This window comes from Micromys minutus (genome assembly GCF_963924665.1).
Source record: "Micromys minutus genome assembly, chromosome: 8".
In the NCBI taxonomy this organism is placed as follows: domain Eukaryota; kingdom Metazoa; phylum Chordata; class Mammalia; order Rodentia; family Muridae; genus Micromys; species Micromys minutus.
This window is the reverse complement of record NC_137977.1, coordinates 69242740-69261833: the sequence shown is the minus strand read 5'-3', so window position 1 is coordinate 69261833 and position 19094 is coordinate 69242740.

Here is a 19094-nt window from a genome sequence, read left to right as displayed (position 1 = left end):
TAGCTGAGTAGTACTCCATTGTGTAAATGTACCACAATTTTTGTATCCATTCACCTACTGAAGGACATCTGGGTTCTCTCCAGCTTCTGGCTATTATAAATAGAGCTGCAATGAACATTGTGGTGCATATATCTTTGTTGTATGTTGGAGTGTCTCTGGGGTAAATGGCCAGAAGTGGAATAACTGGGTCTTCAGGTAGTACTATGTCGATTTTTCTGAGGAACCGCCAGACTGATTTCCAGAGTGGTTGTATCAGTTTACAACCCCACCAACAGTGGAGAAGTGTTCCTTTTTCTCCACATCCTCATCAGCATCTGTTGTAATCTGAGTTTTGGATCTTGGCCAATCTGACTGGTGTGAGGTGGAATCTCAGGGTTGTTTTGATTTGCATTTCCCTGGTGGCTAAGGATGTGGAGCACTTCCTCAGATGTTTCTCAGCCATTCGATATTCCTCGATTGAGAACTTTTTGTTTAAGTCTGTACCCCATTTTTAATAGGGTAGTTTGATTCTCTGGTGTCTAGCTTTTTGAATTCTTTGATATTTTAATTTTTAAAAATTTTACTTTATTCATATGCATATTTCATGTTTATGTAGATATTTATGGATCTACACATGTGTGTGGAAGTGTCCTCAGACACTAGAAAAGGCCCTCAGCTCTAGGCTGCTGTTAATTGTGGTTGTGAGACTCCTGATTAAGAAGATTGGACATAAACATCAGTAATCTGTAAAAGCATGGAATGAGTTAAACTGCTGGGCCATCTTTCCAACCTAGGGATTTTCCTTCTACAAAAATGTAAGAGAAGTTTTTAGTCCTCTCCTCATTCGATACTCATATTACCCTAGAAAAATCACTCAGTCATAAGGCACAGATGGAATATTGTATTCTACTGACTAGGGACTCTGGGTGATTTATTGTCTGGCAAGTTTTGTTTTGTTTTAATTTAAAGAAAGAAAGATGATTGTGCCAATCATAGAAATGTATTTACTTATGAGACAGAAAGTTGCCTTGTTTTTCTCATTTACCCTGGGGACAGACAACAAATATATTTAATTGAGAAGTTGTGTGTTGAGTTTTAATTTTCTGCATGAGAGGTAATTTACAGATGAGCCTACTGCTAAGGAAGGACCAACTTCTCTGAAATAATATGAATCTTAGTATCTAAGTTGCACATAAAAACACCTGCCACATGAATAAAACCAGATTGCAGTCACAAAAGAAATAAACCACATTTTCAAAAACTTGGGATATAGATGCAAAAATATTGTGAGTTCAAGGAAAAGCCAGCAACCAAGTAGGAGACCTGTCTCAAACAAACAATGTTTCTAAATATAGACTTTTTGTGATACTAATTGAAAAAAGATTCCTGGATTCTAAAAACATCATCTTAATAGAGTTGTTATCTCAAGAACTCAATAAATCATCTACTATCAGCGAATAGTGTGCCTTTAACATACAATACTGAGTATAAAGGATTCCATTCACTTTCTGATTCGTCATGGGGAAACATGAACGCTAATGTCTGTAGAAATATATTAATCTCTGTGACTGATGGATATTTGCATACTGACCAACCTAACCCTGCAAGGTCCAGACACTTCTCCCAATGCTGAGCTGACCACTCTCCACAGGACAATCATGAAGAGAGGCTGATCCTCTTCTCCACAGTCATTAGTTTCCAGTTTTTCTATCATACAGGGTGGGACCTACAAGAAAATTCCCTCTTCAACTCTAACATAGCTATAGGTACTGCCTTTTTTTCAGTCTTTGTTTTGCAGCTATTTGTACTATATTATACCAGACTCCTGGTATTCTGACTCTTGCAATCTTTCTGCTCTTTTTTCTGTGACCTTACTTGAACCAAGGATTCAAGTGTACCCTGGTCCCTTTTATTTGTGAGGCGAGTTTTTACAGAAGAAAATGAGCAGTGCTAATTAATGTTGCTGAGAATAAGAACTTGTCATAGCCTTCATCCATTGGCAAAACACCCTGGGACAGACACACTCAAGACAGGCCATGGGTCTCAGAAAGAATCACAACTGCAATTTGGATCTACTTCTTAGAATGTTCCTCAAAATCCTCTCTAGTCATCTCTTCCTTGGATTGCTTTTCACATCAAATCTAAAAGAAAGTGGTGCTCAGAGTTTACAGAGTAAACCTCTAGGCAGGAGCTCAGTTGCTGCCTCTAAAATGATCATACAGAACAAGGTAAAATGTTTTGAACAATCATTTTTGATTTTCAGTACTGTTCATGAAGATGCAAGAAGCATCATGATAAAATTAGTATTGACTAGGACAAAAAAATGTTTTTTTTCCAAATGCACATCTAAATACAGTGAAAAATGACCCTTAAAATATTAATTTTCTAGATCCTTGGCAATAGGCTTATTCAACTGATGACAAGTAGTAAATTTCAGCTATCAGGATTATGTATTTACATAAGGACCAAGCAACAACTGTACTATTGCATACTGTTGTACAATGCTGTTTGGTAATGAAACTTAGACTAATAGTGTAAAAATCATGTTAATAACCCATTTTTCCACCTGGCCCCTTAGTTCCAATCAATAAACTCTGAGACTAAGTAGTTATTATTAAATGCCTAGGCTATGCACATTGGCTCACTCCCTGACTAGCCTGTAAAATATTTAACCCATTTAAACTGTTCTATGTCTATCATGTAGCCAGTTACCACTTCTTCAGTCCTGGCCTGCTTCTTCCTTGGCATGTCCTCAATGCCTCACTGCTGGTTTACATCAGTCTTTGCAGTCTGTCTCTCATCTTTTCTCCTATAGCTCTCCAGACATCTCTGTTACCACCTTCTACTTCCTGCCTCAGCTCATTTGGCATAAGCTTTTTTTTTTATTAAAAGGTGATGTTTATAAGAGATTCCTTAAAGGTGTGACTATAAAGATTCGTTTAGGTGTGACTAAGATACAATGTGGCCATGTATCCCATCAAAGTGCTCACTCTTTGGCAGGCAGTCTCCGCATTCTTAGCTAAGGCACACCATCAGCAGCTATTACAGTGACCACCCCTCCTAGAGCCTTAAACACCACAGCAGGCACACCACTCCTTCTATAGCCTAAACTATGCAACTTCTTATTGTTTTCATTATACAACAGCTACACTGAATATCTAACATACATTTTATACAATTGTAATCCCACTTGAATGCATTGGAAAAATGCTAATGAAAGTTTCCCTTAAAATATACAAAATAACCTTGGAATCATCAGCAATTTTATACAGACCTATCATTTTTCAACAGGAATACTCCTTACTTTTTAAAATAAAATAAATCTCTTAGAATGGCTGATGGAGAGCTATAAGATGCTGTGGATATCTCTCCTGTAAGAAAAAACAAAACAAATTTCTATTCACTGGCTGTCAATAAATTAAGAACTGAGAAAAATATGTGCAGTATAATAACTTTACCAACTTCCCCCAAAGCATTATAGTCTCCATTTTTATGAGACAGAACAGTGGATGGCCCCAGAAGCAGGAAATCCTTCCTGGGCATATGCAGCCAAGCTCTTTGAATTTCTAATTCCAGCAGCAGCAGTGACAGTTCTCTCCAGTCTGGCATGCCACATGCTCTGTGCAGGCAAAAGAATCGAGGCCCTGCATGGACATTCCATCCTTACTGTCATGGAGCTAAAGATGGCCGGATCACATGATTCTCCTTGCTGGACAAATGACTGGCCACAGTTTTCAGTACTCTAGCTCCTCCGTCTTCTTCATATTACAGATTTAAAATGGCATCACCCCATCAGGTCATCCAAAGAATGGAAAGGATAGTGGAGAAGTGCTCCAGCCCTGCCAACACCAAAGCTCTGTGGCCTCACTGCTGTCTTTACTAATGGCTGCCCTACTATTTTTTTTCTCTATTCAGAAAGCACCCAATTCTCACTTGCTCTATGATTTTTGTTTCATTTATCTGACAGTGCTCTCATTTTCCAGGATATAAAAACCCAAATAGTATTTGACTTCAGTTTAAGAGCTTGACAGTTAGTCACACTTAAGTGCTTAAGGAAAATAAGGGTGTAGTTAAAGCTGTCAGGAAAAGGTGGGGATTGTCATACAGCCAAGAGCAGTTAGTGACAGGGTCAAGATAGGTGATTGTAACCTTTCTCTCCAAGTTTTGCATGTCCTTGTGAACTCAGAAAGGGAGCTTTCATGTTGAGAGAGCATGTGAGATTTGAAATAAGGCAATAGAACTTGTAATATATGTTCATAATTGGAAAACCTGCTTAGTTCTCTTCCCAGGATTAATAGCTTCCCAGAGATTATGAATACGTTAAGTGAGCATTTAATATTCCTTTGATATGTGAATTCATGTGAAGCTTTGTATTATATAATTAAATTGTCTTTGATGTGAAGATCTTGGATTTATCTTAGAAAATTAAGTATTGAACAACTGATCCCTAAGTTTATTCATAAAGCAAATTGGTCAAGGCAATCAATGCTAGCACTACCTTGTGAACCAGCACAGAGAAATTGTGTTGCCTTTGTTTTAATAAGCATGCTGCCTGCTATCTGGGAAAGGAGACCAGAGTGAGCATAGGTCTCAGATTTATATTATTCTGTTCAGTATTTTAATCTATACATTACAAGAGTGTCATATAACCAAGTATGCTCATAGACTCAGAATTGCAGACAGGAGCATTCAGCAAACATACAACACCAGAAAAAAACGTAAATATCTTCAAAGGATATTATTTTTAGTAGTGGAGATAAAGTATAACTCCATCTGCTTCCATAATTGTGAAAAATGTAATTTACTTTGGTAAAAACTGGGACTCCTTCCATTTCTTATGTCCAATACTATTTGAGGTCAGACGCTCTCCGGTGTGCTGACCATGACCAAAGAGGTGTGAGTCAACTTTCCCTTAGCCAAACATATACAAATGCACTCTTAGGAACTTCACTGCACATACAAATGCACACACATAATACAATACTAAATTACATAGAGATAAAATGCACAAGCTAAAAGTAGCCACAACATGTTTAATTGCAAACAATTTACTTTATTTCAGTGGATTATTGCAGAGCTATCTAGCTTGTGACATGACACAAGAGATCATTAAGTTATGGAATGCCCATGAGACATACCGGAACCACTGTCTGGTCTAACAATAAGTAAATATTGGAAGAACCCTTTATGTGAAAACACAGTAGGCACAAGGAATGTGATGTCACATTCATGTGCTGATAACTTTTGTCAGCAGGGAAAAGGGAACCACAAGTGACAAAATTTATCCATCAGACAGTTATAGTAACATATCTGTAGAGCATCACGTTGATACATATTGGAGAGCTCAACTTACTATTGGCACTCCAATCATGTGCATGTAGTCCTGAATTGTATCTGAAAGCAAGCTGAGCAAGCCATTGAGAGCAAGCCAAGGAGTTGCATTACTCTATGACCTCATCTCCACTTCTTACCTCTGAGTACCTGTGCTGAGTTCTTGACTTGGTTTCCTCTACAATGGACTATGTATGACCTGTAAGTCAAATGATGCATTTCTTTTCAAGTTATTTTTGGTCATGTTATCTCAGCAACAGACAGTAACTAGGAGAAGATATATGTGTTCTAATTTGCACTTTATATACATATAATTTTAATATTTATTAAAGATAAAAGCACAAACATATGTATATAAAGATTAAATCTCACTGACCATTTATATGGTTTTTAGAAAGAAACAGTATTAACAATAATTTAAGTGACCTGAAGGTTTAGTAAATATTAGCTAGAAAAATAAACTTTCATTTTGCACTTAATGAAAACTTCTCTAATATTAAAAGAAAATATTGACCTGGACAAACAGTTCCTAAAGGTTAAAGCCTGGTGAGTAGGAGATCCGAGCAGCCAGGGGGCAGAGAGATCACTGCCAAATGCACACAGAAAACGCACCCCTGCCCTGCCTGACCAAAGGACCAGGAACCCAGCATTGGGACCTCTGTTCCCATCCGGTAGCTTTGGGGTGCAGAACAGGGCTCAGACCATCTGCCAAATGGACCAGTGAAGATCCAGGGACACAGACCAGGTACGAGGGAAAGGCAAGAACATATCACTGAAAACAAGATGGCAAAAGGAAAGTGCAAGAGCATATCCCAAGGAAACCAAGACAACCTGGCAACACCAGTACCCAGCTCTCCCATCACAGCAAACAGCAGAATGCCAAACACTCCAGAAAAAGAAGATGCAGACCTAAAATCATACCTCAAGACGATGATAGAGATCCTTAAACAAGAATGGGAGGAAAAACAAAAAGAATCAGAAGCTTTTAAAGAGGAAACAAGAAAAACATTAAAGAACTCAAAGAACTAGAGGAAAACAGAACCAAAGAAATGAAGGAATGGAAGAAGGAAATTAAAATGAAAATTGGCAGATAAAGAAAACACTAAAAGAGATAACCCTAGAGGTAGAACACCTAAAAAGAAATCAGGAGTCAGAGAAGCAAGCATTTCCAATAGACTACAAGAGATGGAGAAAAGAATCACGGGGGCCGAAGACAACATTGTAAACATAGACAAAACAGCCAGAGAAGATGCAAAAAACAAAAAGATCCTAACCCAAAATGTCGAGGAAATCCAGGACACAATGAGAAGACCAAACTTAAGGATAATAGGAATAGAAGAGGGAGAAGAGTATCAACTAAGAGGCACAGTAAATATCTTCAACAAAATCATAGAAGAAAACTTCCCCCCCCTCAAAAATGAGATGACCATGAGCATAAAAGAAGCCTTCAGAACTCCAAATAGGTTGCACCAAAAAAGAAATTCCTCCCAACACATAATAGTAAAAACACCAAGTGCCCAAAGCAAAGAAAGAATACTAAAAGCAGTAAAGGAAAAGGATCCAGTAACATATAAAGGCAGACCAATCAGAATCAAACCCGATTTCTCAACAGAGACTATGAAAGCTAGAGGAACCTGGACAGATACCATACAGACCCTAAGAGAGCACAAGTGTCAGCCCAAGCTGCTATACCCAGCAAAACTATCACTCACCATAGATGGAGAGATGAAAATATTTCAAGACAAATCTAAATTTACACAATATCTGACCACAAACCAAGCACTACAACGAATTATAGGTGGAAAACCTAATACAATGAGGGGAACTACATCCTAGTAAAAACAAGAAAACTCCTAAGCAAGAAAACCAAAAGAAGAAAGAGACACAGACACAACTCAACCTACAAAAGCAATAATAGCAGGAAACAGAAACCAATATTCCTTGATATCTATTAACATAAATGGACTCAACTCCCCAATAAAGAGACATAGGCTATCAGACTAGATACATAAAAAAAAAGATCCAGCATTTTGCTGCATACAGGAAACTCATCTCAGAGACAGAGACAGACACTATCTCAGAGTAAAATGATGGGAAAAAAACTTCCAAGCAAACATCTCCAAAAAGCAAACTGGAGTGGCTATTTTAATATTGAATAAAGTAAATTTCCAATGAAAAGTAATCAAAAAAGATAAGGAAGGACACTTTTTACTCATTACAGAAGAAATCTGTTAGGAGGAACTCTCAATCCTTAACATATATGCTTCAAATACAAAAGCATCCACATTCATAAGAGAAACCCTACTAAAGCTCAAAAAATACATTTCACCCCACACAATAATAGTGGGAGACTTTAATACCCGTCTCTCACCAATGGACAGATCACAGAAACAGAAACAAAACGAGGACACTATAAAACTAGCAGAGACTATGAACCAACTGGAATTAATAGATATCTATAGAACATATCATCCTAAAGTAAAAGAATACACCTTCTTCTCAGCACCCCATGGCACCTTCTCGAAAATTGACCACATAATTGGACACAGAACAAGCCTCAATCAATACAAGAAGATTGAAATACTCCCAGGCATCATCTCAGATAACCATGGTCTAAGGCTGGTCTTTAACAACAACAAAGACAACAAAAAGCCCACATACACATGGAAACTAAACAATGTTCTGTTAAACGATAGCAGGATCAAAGAAGAAATAAAGAAAGAAATTAAGGATTTTCTAGAATTCAATGAAAACGAAAACACAACATACCCAAACCTATGGGATGCAATGAAAGCAGAACTGAAAGGAAAACTCATAGCCCTGAGCGCTTCCAAAAAGAAACTGGAGAGAGCATACATCAGCATTTTGACAGCACAGCTAAAAGCTCTAAAACAAAAGGAAGCATATAAACCCAGGAAGAGTAGATGGCAAGAAATAATCAAAATTAGGGCAGATACAGACCAAATAGAAACAAAAGGGACCATCAAAAGAATCAACAAAAGCAAGAGCTGGTTCTTTGAGAAAATCAACAAGATTGATAAACCCCTAGCCAGGCTAACTAGAGGGCAAAGAGAGAGTATACAAATTAACAAAATCAGAAAAAAATTGGAGACATAACAACTGAAACTGAGGAAATTCAAGAAATCATCAGATCCTACTACAAAAACTTATACGCCACAAAATTGGAAAATCTGGAAGAAATGGACGAATTTCTAGACAGATACATGATCCTAAAGTTAAACCAGGACCAAGTAAACCATCTAAATAACCCTATAACACCTAAAGAAATAGAAGAAGTCATCAAAAGCCTCCCAACCAAAAAAAGCCCAGGTCCAGACGGGTTCAGTGCAGAATTTTATCAGACATTTATTGCGGATATAACACCAATACTCTCCAAATTATTCCAAAAGATAGAATCAGATGGAATACTACCCAACTCATTTTTTGAGGCTACACTAACCCTCGTTCCTAAACCACACAAAGACCCTACAAGGAAAGAGAACTTAGACCAATCTCACTTGTGAACATTGATGCAGAAATACTCAACAAAATCCTTGCAAACTGAATCCAAGAACACATCAAAATGATCATTCACCATGACCAAGTAGGCTTCATCCCTGGGATGCAGGGATGGTTTAATATAAGGAAATCCATCAATGTAATCCACCATATAAACAAACTCAAAGAACAAAATAACATGGTCATCTCACTAGATGCTGAGAAAGCATTTGACAAAATTCAAGACCCCTTCATGTTAAAAGTCCTGGATAGAACAGAAATCCAAGGTCCATACCTAAACATAATAAAAGCAATATAAAGCAAACCAACAGCCAACATCAAACTTAATGGTGGGAAACTTGAAGCAATTCCACTAAAATCAGGTACTGGACAAGGCTGCCCACTCTCCCTCTACCTATTCAACATAGTATTGGAAGTCCTGGCTGGAGCTATTAGACAGCAAAAGGAGATATAGGGGATACAAATTGGAAAGAAAAAGTAAAAAAATCACTCTTTGCAGATGACATGATAGTGTACTTAAATGACCCCACAAATTCTACCAGAGAACTCCTACAGCTGATAAACAAGTTCAGCAAAGTGGCTGGATACAAAATTAACTCAAACAAATCAGTAGCCTTCCTATATTCAAAGGACAAACGTGAAGAAAAAAATTAGGGAAAAGATACCCTTCACAATAGTCACGAAAACTATGAAATACTTTGGTGTGACTCTAACTAAGCAAGGGAAGGACCTGTATGACAAGAACTTCAAACCTCTAAAGAAGGAAATCGAGGAAGATCTCAGAAAATGAAAAGATCTCCCATGCTCATGGAATGGAAGTATCAACATTTTAAAAATGGCCATCTACCAAAAGCAATCTACAGATTCAATGAAATCCCCATCAAAATTCCAACCCAGTTCTTCATTGATTTGGAAAGATCAATATGCAATTTCATATGGAATAACAAAAGACCTAGAATAGCGAAATCCATCCTCAACAACAAGAAAACATCTGCAGGAATTACTATCCCTGACCTCAAGCTATATTACAAGGCAATTGTGCTGAAAACTGCATGGTACTGGTACAGATATAGGCATGTGGAACAATTGAATAGAATAGAAGATCCAGAAATGAGCCCTCAAGTATATGGTCACCTGATTTTTGACAAAGAAGCTGTAAACATTCAATGGAAAAAGGACAGCGTATTCAACAAATGCTGCTGGTTCAACTGGCACTCAGCATGCAAAAGAATGAAAATAGACCCTTACTTATCTTCTTGTACAAAGCTCAAGTGTAATTGGATCAAAGATCTCCACATTAAACCAGATACACTGAAACTATTAGATGAGAAATTATTGAAAACCTTAGAACACATAGGCACAGGAGAAAATTTTCTGAACAAAACACCAATGGCTCAAGCTCTAAGGTCAAAGATTAACAAATGGGACTTAATGAGATTGCAAAGTTTCTGTAAGACTAAGAACATTGTCAAGAAAACAAAACGGCAGCCAACAGAATGCGAAAAGATCTTTACCAACTCCACATCAGATAGAGGCCTAATATCCAAGGTATACAAATAACTCAAAAAGCTAGACACCAGAGAATCAAACAACCCTATTAAAAAATGGAGTACAGAGCTAAACAAAATGTGCTCAATTGAGGAATATGGAATGGCTGAGAAACATCTAAGGAAGGCCTCAACATCCTTAGCCATCAGGGAAAGGCAAATGAAAACAACCCTGAGATTCCACCTCACACCAGTCAGATTGGCCAAGATCCAAAACTCAGATGACAGCAGATACTGGTGAAGTTGTGGAGAAAGAGGAACACTTCTTCACTGTTGGTGGGGTTGTAAACTGATACAACCACTCTGGAAATCAGTCTGGTGATTCCTCAGAAAATTGGACATAGTACTACCTGAAGATCCAGCTATTCAACTTCTGGGCATATACCCCAGAGACACTCCAATATACAACAAAGATACATGCACCACAATGTTCATAGCAGCTCTATTTATAATAGCCAGAAGCTGGAAAGAACCCAGATGTCCTTCAGTAGATTAATGGATACAAAAATTGTGGTACATTTACACAATGGAGTACTACTCAGCCATCAGAAACAATGACTTAACCAAATTCTTAATAAAATGGCTGCATCTAGAGAATATCATCCTGAGTGAGAAAACCCAGTCACAAAAGAACAGACATAATATGCAGTCACTGATAGTGGGATGCTAACCCCAGAGGCTCGGACTGCCCCAGAAACAACTCACAGACTGTGTGAAGTTCAAAAAAACAAAACAAAACAAAACAAAACGAAAAAAAAAATCATGCTCAATCCTTACACACCTAGAAAATGTTGACTAATTCCGGGTTACATCCTGTTTTACATGTACTTTTTGCTCATTGTAACTAGTAAGACCTTAATGCAGAGTATCAAACCTTAAAAAAAAAGAAAAGAAAAGCCAAGCAGTGACACAATTGTATTTGTATACAGTTATTCAAAACTGTTTAAATTTTTTTCTTTTATCTTTGTTTTTTAAAATAAAGTTTAAAAAAATAAAATGAAAAGCAAACAAAAAGAAAAGCAGCAGTGTAATCCACTGGAAATTAAAAATAATTATTTCACATATTCCATTTTTATCATAAAACAAACACTTGTTCTTTTTCCAAAGCATGAAGTCACTTCATTTTGGGGAACAATCGCTTCAGGGCTGCACAATGGTGCATTTCCTTTGCTGATAGATGATCAATAGGGCTTTAAATAAATGCACAGCATAAATATGGAGAAAAAAAGAACATATCATCACATTACCACCTTTTACTGACATGCATATATCAGGAAAATAGCACCTGTGGCTATATTATATAGAAGCGTAAGTGTGGGTTTTTATTACTACTTAAAGATGAGATTTAAGAGCAGGTTATTAACTTCTTGTGTGTGTGTTTGTGTGTATGTGTGTGTGTGTGTGTGTGTTAGTGGTTAGTGTGTTGGTGTTACACGCTATGTATTTTGGAGAGCTTGTGGAGGTTAGAAGAGGTCATTGAATAACTTGGAGGTAGAGTTACAGGTGGTTATGAATCAGTGAATTGTGGGTACTGGGTACCATACTCTGGTCCAATATGATATCAGATGTACTCAGTCTTGCAGAGCCGTTTCCACAGTTCACAGTTACTCCCTTTTAATGACAGAAGAGCTGGAGATTCTTTACCAAGTAAGTAGAATCCCACTGGATTACCCATATATCTACTTAACAGCTTTTTAAATACTTCTCAGGAACCTGCTTCCTTCTATGTGGAGCTGTCTTCTGATGTTAGAAGAACACTCTATCTTGTGACTCATGCACAGAGGTGAATAAGCACTATCTTCTTTCTCAGTTTTTTATGCTTGAATGGAAGTCAGAGTCTTATACCTACTTGCTGTAGGAGAGTCTTTGCTGCAATCAGGTTTTACCCATCAATGGTGTAGGAATAGATAATTTTGTTCACTGACAGATTCAACAGACAATGCATGAAACCTGGCACTTTAGGAAGATCCAGCTTCACAGAAAACTCTTGTTCTCTAAGCAAATTTTAATACAAAACCACACAGAGTTGCAATGTTTCGTTTACCAGATAACACAAAAATTACATGATAAATAACATTTTCCAAACATAAAGATAGGTAAGCCTTCAGGTTTGTCTTCTTCATCAGAATAGCCACTGTTCTGGGCATAGTACCATCCTCGATGAGACTGTCAGGACTCAGTGCACCCATGATGAGACTGTCAGGTGAGAATGTTCTAGATGTATGATTAGTTCATATGAACCCTACAGAAAAGGAGCAGCATGTTCTGTTTTAGAGAGTGGTTCTATTCCCTAAGAAGATGCAGACTGTGAAGCAAATCTCACTATATCTTCTTATTAAGGTTTTGGTGACATTGGTTGATTTAAGACACTAGAAACATCAAGTTATTGAGTAAGTGATCCCATGGCTTTAGAAATTTCTAATAATACTGAAAGTAGAAGGAAACAAAATAATATAGAATAAAAAAGAAATGGACAGGGAGACAGGAAGAAAAGGAGAAAGGTGACAGTGAGAGAGAAGAGAGAGAAGAGAGAGAGAGAGAGAGAGAGAGAGAGAGAGAGAGAGAGAGAGAGAGAGAGAGACTGGAGGAAGAATTGGATGGTTGGAGAAAAGAGGGAGAGAGAAAAATAATTTAATTCTTGTTCCAATAAAATGATAGATTTACAAAATAATTTCTTAATGTTTACCATAATACTATATATTATTTTTCATCCATATGCTGATATTTAAAATGTATACATCCAGTATAGTGTGCTTTTAAGTTAAAGCAAAATGTAAAATACATGTACTTCTGTTGAGAAAATAGTACATCACAACATTGCTACAATTTCTAATAATCTCTTCTTAATCATGTTGTGTTCCTATACATCAGCAAAAACACAGCTGGTATTAAAAATTACTTGGGAAGTGTTTGCTGATCTGTATCCAAAACTCTGAGTATATAATAGGTTTTACTCTGAAATGTACACATCTAGCAGAATCATAAAGCAATGCTTGAAAATTTTAGCCAAATCCTGAGGCTTAAAGTGAAACACAAAATGAAAAACCATATCACCAAATTATTAAGAATGCCTCAGAATATGCGCAGCAAATCTTCTTTGTCCTAACATGACCTTCAATCCTGAGTAAAATGAATAAATTCAGCAGCATTTTGAATTCTGTGAAGTTCATTTCTGTCTACGAATGTTCTGTGCACTTTAAAAATGTATATCGTTAGAGATTTAGACTTAAAAGATGTCTGCCTAACTGTGAACTCCAGAATCCTTTTATAAGAGAAATTAGTCTAAAGAAGTGTGATTTTTTAATGTTTATGTTAAATATGAGACCCTGACCAACATTAGTGTATTGCTTCATATCCTTTCAATATTCATACACACACACACACACACACACACACACACACGTAGAGAAACACTATTCTGTTCTGAAAGAAATTATTCAGAATCCTTTAGGAGGTCCTGAACTAAGACAGTCTATATCTCTCTATCTCTGTCTCTGTCCTCTTTCTCCTTCTCTTTCCTTCTTTCTCCTTCTTTGCCTCTCCCTTCCTCTTTTTACCTTCCTCTCCCCTCTATCCACTCATTCCTCTTCCTCCTCTGTCCCACTACATCACTCTCCCTCTCTTATTATTTCTGTATACGTTATCAAGTACCATTTATAAATGGCAAATTAGTTTTCACATTTTCTTTCTTTTCTTATCAGAAACTTGCAAATTTGAAAAGCAAAAGACAATGCAGCAATTGATGATTTACTTTTGTTAAGAAATATAATTAAATAGTAAGAGACTTTATTGCTGGCATGTATTAGCATCTGAATTACAATTTGCATTTAAATCATGCAAATTGTCTCAAGTCATGTTTTTCATACCATATTTTATCTTCCTTTATAATGAGAATAGAAACTTGATAGAGTTTATGTCTAAAATAAGTTGTAATTTTACAAATTTATTTTTCTAACAACCACAACTAAGCCAAATATTTTTATTACTCGAGACATAATAAAAAAGATTGCTTTTCTCAGTCTCAGTCTGGCACCAAGAACACGTGTGAAAGATAATGAATGCATGTGCTCTGGTACAGCTTGAGAGAGGCTGACATTGAAGTCCACAGAAAGGACATAGCACCTGTTCTGAAGAAAAGTCATGGAACTAGAATGAGTTTCTTTAAAACTGGGGAATCTAATTTGGGATTTTTCAGCAGCTATTGTAGACTTGGACACTTGTGGAGAAAACTGCTCTAAGAATATTAAGCAACCAACATACAACAAAGACACATGCACCACAATGTTCATAGCAGCCCTATTTATAATAGCCAGAAGCTGGAAAGAATCCAGATGTCCTTCAGTAGATGAATGGATACAAAAATTGTGGTATATTTACATAATGGAGTACTACTGAGCTATCAAAAACAATGACTTTATGGATTTCCTAAGAAAATGGATGTATTTAGAGAATATCGTCCTGAGTGAGGTAACCCAATTACAAAAGAACAGACATAATATGCAGTCACTGATAAGTGGATACTAACCCCAGAAAGCTCTGAACACTGCAGAAACAACTCATAAACTATATGAAGCTCAAGAAAAACAAAGGCCAAAAAATAAATAAATAAAATGAAAGCCTCAGTCCTTCTTATTGCAAAAAATAAATGTATAGCAACCTCTCAAGAGTGTGGTACACCTGGACCTCAAATCATTAATAATCCAAGAGCTAAGATAACAGCCTTGTGGCAATTTTTGGTATTCACAGATCATCATGCTTAATGCTATACCCAACAAGTAATCTCTTTCCATGTTAATTTCTGTCCTACATGTACTTTATGCTTATGGTAACTAGTGGGATTTCTATGCATGCGATCAAACCTCTAAAAGAATTAAGTACTGACAAAATTATCCATATAATGTTATGCCGAAATGCCTTTAAAAAATCTGTAAATGTATCCCTCTTTTTTTTTTTAAATAAAGTGGTAAGGGAAAAAAATATGTCAAATATCTAGAAATATAGGACAGACTCACAGGTTAGCCATAAATTAATTTTAGGCCAATTTCTGATATTTATAAATGAGGATAAAAAACTTTTAATTTTAAGTTAATATTTGGCTAATATAATATTTTTGCATATGAATGAGTAAAGTATGTTATCTCAATATATGAATTTTGTGCCATGATCAAATCCAGGTGATTAACATATTTATCTCTCTTGTAATTTTAATTTGTATCTATTATTTTATTTTTCAGACTGTGATAAAATTTATAATAGTACAGCTAATTCTATTTGTCAATGACAGTCCCTAGACTTTTTCATTCTGTTGAAGTTTACTTTGATATAGATTACCCACAACCCTTTTATTAAGCTACTCTTCCTTTTCTCTTCCTTCAGTACTCATATTCAAGATGTTAGAATAAAATTTTTCCCACAAATTAAAAAAAAAAAAGAATATGGAGTAAGACTGTGGAACATTGGAGAACTTGAAATTCTGTAAATTAGGAAACGGTGATATTCTGCACATCTGGTCAAGCATGCCTCTTAGATATCAAAGCTTAAAGTGTGAATACTTTCATCTTCTTGGAAGGAGATGACTAGGCATTTAAAAACCTTGAGGAACAGAGTGACATCTTTCACTGTGATATCAAATTACAGCCTTAGTGAGCACTGAGATGTTTCCTGGAACATAACAAGATTGAATAGGTAGAATGTATTGGGTGTCCCAACAGTTAAAATGAAAATGTACTACAAGGACAGTGAAGAAAAGAAAAAGAGTCAGGGATAAAGAATACCAAGGAGGTTTGAAAATTTAATGTGGTTTCCTGGAGAGAACTGTGTATTTAAGAACTGGCTAAGATGTGCAGTTAGAAGGAGGTGAGCGTTCTGTAAATAATCCTGAAGCTATTTCCATTTTGATGTTAATTCACTTCCCCAAGAAAGGCTGTTTAGTCTCTTACTCATGAGGTGACTTCATCTGAACCTCCCATTGTGATTAGTAAAATAGAGGCAAGAGCCAGTGATTGGACAGGGAAGGGAGGTATAGGGAACAGGCCAGATGTCAGAGGACAGGGGAGGACTGAGAAAGTTCTAAGATGGACCTCGGGAAGGATGACTTAGATCCAGGTGAGCTTTATTGGAATTTAGTAGCTATAAACTTTTAAGGATTTTATATGTCTAATATCTAATATAGAAGGGAAGTTGATATCTTTGTCTATTTGATGTAATCTTATTGTGTAGAGGGTTTGTAGATTGAGAGTTTGAATATAAATTTGGATCAAAGTTATTGGGGCTTAGAGGTGTGTTTGGGTTGAGATTTGAGGAAAAGCAATACCCCAGGACTGAGGCGGTAGGACAGGTGGGGTAAAACCACCAGGAAAGAGAGTCATGCAGACTTTATGAGATCATGGTGGTGGCTGTGACCAAACAATGGAGTCCATGCCCACAGCTCTATACTAGAAATGGTGCCTGCAGAGAGAGAGACATCAGGCATAAGCCAAATTATTATTATTATTTTAATATTTACTACAACAGCTGGCACACCATCTTAGGCAAGAATCCACTGAAAGGTTTATGGCTATCAGCCTAAGAGCCTAAGAGTTAGTTAGAAAGTTTTCATTTTCTAAGTAAGAAGTGGCCAAGGCCATGTTGAGTCACATGATATCTCAAGTGCAAGAACCTTTAAAAAAAAGAGATGACCTTTGTGGGTAGGCTGTAGTGGCCTGTAGCTAAATAACAGGTGATGATAAACACATACACACACATACACACACACACACACACACAGAGAGAGAAAGAGAGAGAGAGAGAGAGAGAGAGAATTAGTAACTATTTGGTTCTTTTAAAAATTGTTTTCAAAAATTAAAAAGTTGATTTGTTTGTTTTAAGATGGTATAATGTCCCGCGCCACCGTCTGGACAGCAAGAACAGACGCTGTACACAAGGATCCTTCTGCAGCAAAACATTAATGGAGGAAGACTCCGAAGGGCAGAAAAGCACCCAGTTTTATACCCTTGAGGGAGGCGGGGGAAGCGTATCTCTACCTGATTGGCTGCTCGCTGGTGGTCTGACGATTACGCCCCAAGATGGGCTGTGACTTTGGCTTGCCTTGCTCTTCACGCATGCGCATGCGCTTTTAGGTTGTTTGTCAGTTTTAGCTGACTCAGGGCCCCGGAAACCGGTGCCATCTTTGCAGGGCGTTGGCTGCGGCCCCTTACAGTGTAAAGAATTGATACACAAGTCAAGTTTGTTTTCCTAGATAAAAGTCTGTACACCAGAAGAGTGAATACAGACATATATTAGGTTAGATGTTAATAAATGAAGATCTGACACTCCAGACTGAGAGAAGAACAGATAGAAATTCTTTGGACTGAAGTCCTGGTTTTACAGCATCCTTTGGAGGATGTACTGAGAGATATTTGTTTGTTTTAATGATGGTACAGAATTAGTGATCAAGTCAAGTTTGTTTTTTTTTAGTTAGAAAAGAGATTACAGAGTTTACCTGAATTATGTGGGGATTTTCACCTGTGGTTAAAAACTAAGAGTCTGAACACCAGACAGGAAGTGCAAACATGTATTAGGTTAGGTATTAATAAATGAAGATCTGAAACACCAGACTGAGAGAAGGAGGGACTGAAACACTGTAAACTAAGTTCCTGGTTTCACAAATTGCTTACTTATTGATTTGTAAGTGATAGTCAGTTAGTGTGTTTTGTTAATTATCCTGCTAATACCACGTGGCTCGTCAGATGCCAACTAACAAGGCTTTATAATTATCCTAATTGTTTCTACTGTCTCAAAATTGATATGATGTTGAGTTTTGTGTCTATATTATTTCTGTTGGAGAGAATACAAGATATTCTAGTTGCCAACTAAGGGACAAAAGTTTAGGAGAAAGGTATTGTCTTTGTTTTTTTATAAAGTGTAATTCGGCTCTGTGTGCCTTCCAGAGTTATATGGATTAGATTTGACAGAGTTAGACCATCTGAAAAACTAATTTTAATAATATCAAACAAAATATTTTTGATGTGAATTGTATATATGTTACAGAAAATACAGCTATGGTAAAGCTTGTCATCAGAATGCGGAACTGGCCCGATTCCAGACATCAGATAATACAATTGTCAGTGTGGCTTTCCCTCTTGAGGACTGTCTGGCGTCTTCATTCCCTTCCCTGCTTCTAAATTCTCAACACCTATATATTCAGCTTGAAGAAGCTATAAAGACTTGTCGCCCAATTCCCTGCACTTTGCAGCATGACAAAGTGGTTATTGTAAGGTTGTTTTTATGGAGAACTTAGAAATGATCATAATTATATATATATATATATATATATATATATATATATATATATATATATATATATATATGAATTAGCCAGATTTGATTATACAGCCATAATCTTTTTTGGTAACTAAGCTAAAAAAATCTTCACTTGTAAGAATCTACCTAATTGATGCAAAGTTAAAGTTATAATCTTTACAGTGTTATAAAACTGATTTAATACAGTTTATAGTTTATACACTGTTTTTAGTTGATTAAACAAAAGGGTGTTTAGGAGTATTCCAATTAGAGATAGCCAAAACTAATGAAGGCTTAACAGCTCAGAGATGCTTGGTGTAGATAGATAATCTTCAGAGGCATCATATAGTATAGATAGATGATCTTTAGAAGCCCGTATAATATGACCTGTCTGCTCCTAACAGCAACCCTTCTTAGATTCTAAGAAATTGAGCATCA